Here is a 2,904-nt window from a genome sequence, read left to right on the forward strand (position 1 = left end):
ATATTTGATTAAAAATCCCTGGTATTTCTAGAAACTGTTTTAAGGTATTTCGTAAAGGAATATGAATTCCATACAAAAATTCCGGTACAAACTTTAATTCGTTTCTTACGATTTTACTTACGAATGTTTTGCCAATGGAAAATTGTTCGGGATCAGTAAATCCCTTTTTTCTTAATATTTTGAACCTTCTTTTTTCTGTTAAAACATCTTCAAAAACGGTGCTGTGATTCTTAAAAACAGATTCTACCTCAAGTACTAAGTTATTCGATACATGATTTTCTTTTAAAATTTTTACAACTTCATTTTTCAATGAACGTAAAAATATGTTTTCAATAAAGTCATGGAAAAAAGTAACAACATCTTGAACTACCTTACGAGGAAGATTAGGATCTCCATACAAAACGAGAATGAATGATAAAATAGAATTGAAAATAGTTTTACTATCCATTATGACTTAAAAATTGGTACAATTACTTTTAATACATCAAATTAAAAATATTAAATATAATTTCTTTTAAAAAAAACTAAAATAAAATGTGAACTGATTACAAACGATGTAGAATGTAGAACTATATTTTTTTTAATTCAACGATTAGTTTTGTAATAGCCAAGAAACTTTTTTGAGGTTCAAATTGGTATACTGCGCTCTGAATAAAAGTCCACACGTAATCACAAGTATATGGTCATTTTTGCAAAGCGGTTAAACATTTGAAGCAGGCCTCGACTGCTTTAAGAGGATTGTCAAACAAAAATCTTTCCTTATACAAGACAACGTAAGCAATGTAAATGCTGTTTAATTGTCCGCAAAAAATGACATAGGGTAGACCCAGACTGCTGTTTAATTGTAACCAATTTTCATGTTCCTGCGGTTCCTTATCTAAATTTGCCAGGTCCTGCAGTAGAAGATTAAAAATATTTCTGGTTACTATTATATTTCTTTAATACTATTATTATTATTATTATTATTATTATTATTATTATTATTATTATTATTATTATTATTATTATTTATTAATTTACTGCAATAATTTTATCATACCTGAACATGTAGAATAAAGGACTTTGAAATATCCGTCTTTGAAATCGGAATCGTCTTAGCTTTTTCTTTTGGACTCTGCTTGGACTTTTTTCCTGCTTGTGAAGATTTATCCTTAGGATCTTCTTCTTTTAAATTTTTGTAAATTGTGACACACAGTGGCAACAAAAATAACGCGAGTACACTTTTATTATTTTCTGAAACAAATTATTAATTATTCATTCGATATTTGTATAATTGAGTGATGATAATAATAATGACAATGTATTAATTCAATAATTTTAACAGAATACGCAACATGATAGAGAAATTGAAATTTTTATTTTAAATTTAATAAATACCCTTTTCTGGAAGATTCTTGTTAACTGAAAAAAATTCCTTTACATCCTTTATCCTTGAATTTTTAAAGTAGTTGATAATTTTTGTCGACAATAATGGCCATGAATCGCAGAAAATTGACGAGCGATTGTCGAATTCGACTTTTGAAGGATAATCCACAATAATTCTATTAAAGTCTGACTCCAACTAGATAATAAAAAAAATGTTTAATTATGTAATGTTTAGTATAAAACAAGTCAAACATTAAAAGAATTGTATAGGCGAACTATACAAACTTGCTAATACTACTTAATAAAATATCTACCAATGTAATTCCTAACTGAGAAGTTAAGCAAGGAAACTTCTCAGGTAAATTTCCACTGAATCCTTTTTATTTTTTAAACGTTTTAAAAGACTTTGTCTGTCAGAAAACGACTCGGACCATCTGAGAAGTACTTCATTTGCAGAATATTGTTTGTTCGGATCCGTCAAGCAGTTATAAATATAAATATTATAACAGAATTTTAATGTTAAAAAGAAGTTTAAAATAAATTTAATCATGATGAGGATATCCAAAAAATCTAAAAAAAATTCTCTAACTCAGTAAAAAATTTTAAACTTAGAAATTTTTTTTTTTTGTCAATTTTAAAAGTTTCCTGACTTTTCGGATTGCTAGACACCGTAGTAATCTAGATTTATGGATATATTAAAAAAATTTAATTTTAAATAACCTGTGCGACAAATTTCAATTTGAAAAGTTATTTTCTTCTTGCGTGTCAATTATCAAAATACCAGCATCTTTCAGTTGCTTTCTTATAAATTTGTAATGATTATAAAGACACCCACGCGCACCTACAACCTCGTTATTTTCTTTTTTGTAATGATTTGTAAAAAAGAAATCTTCATCCTCCGTAGGGAATAATTCCACTATTTCTTTTCTTAATTGAACAAAATCTTCTTCTTTTAACCTTCAAAAAATTATAAAATAATGAATCTAAAATTCCGTGAAACAGTACATTTTACAAAGAAATTTTATACGACTTTAATACTGGACGACAATCTATACTTCACTTTTTAAAAAATAAAGTTAGAAATATAACCCTTTTTAACAATACATATTTAAACACAGAAAATAATTTAGATTAAATGCAATAGAATAGCATAAACATGCAAATTTTAATAACATTACAATTACCAACATCATTACAAACAACACATCAATTACATTACATAAAATAACATATTTACCTTTCATTAAAAATAAAAGCAACAAATATAACACTTTTTAAATTCAATTTTAAATATAAATAATATTTGAATAAATATCTGTAAATAAATACAATATAAACATTTTCTAATTCACTAAATATGAATAATTTAAATCTATGAACATGTAAAATTCTTTAATTTAATTCTCTGTTTCTCTGCTAGAATTTTACTTTGCTAAAAACACTCACTTGAAATTAGAGCTATGCTCTAGCTTATCCAGAATTATTAAATCTTTGAGTTTGTGAATATCTAATTCTTTTTTCAATTTAAACTTTCCCAAA

General features: G+C 25.8%; 1 long non-coding RNA gene across 1 annotated transcript; it reads right to left on the reverse strand.

Moving 5' to 3' along the window:
* Nucleotides 1-724: 724 nt before the first annotated feature.
* Nucleotides 725-1,518, reverse strand: LOC122504112. The gene is made up of 3 exons (XR_006301806.1): nucleotides 1,378-1,518; nucleotides 1,040-1,233; nucleotides 725-893 (listed from the first exon to the last, which is right to left on the reverse strand). It is a non-coding gene; the product is annotated as an uncharacterized LOC122504112 (long non-coding RNA).
* Nucleotides 1,519-2,904: the final 1,386 nt, after the last annotated feature.

This window comes from Leptopilina heterotoma, unplaced genomic scaffold (assembly GCF_015476425.1).
Source record: "Leptopilina heterotoma isolate Lh14 unplaced genomic scaffold, ASM1547642v1 Lhet_278, whole genome shotgun sequence".
Lineage (NCBI taxonomy): Eukaryota > Metazoa > Arthropoda > Insecta > Hymenoptera > Figitidae > Leptopilina > Leptopilina heterotoma.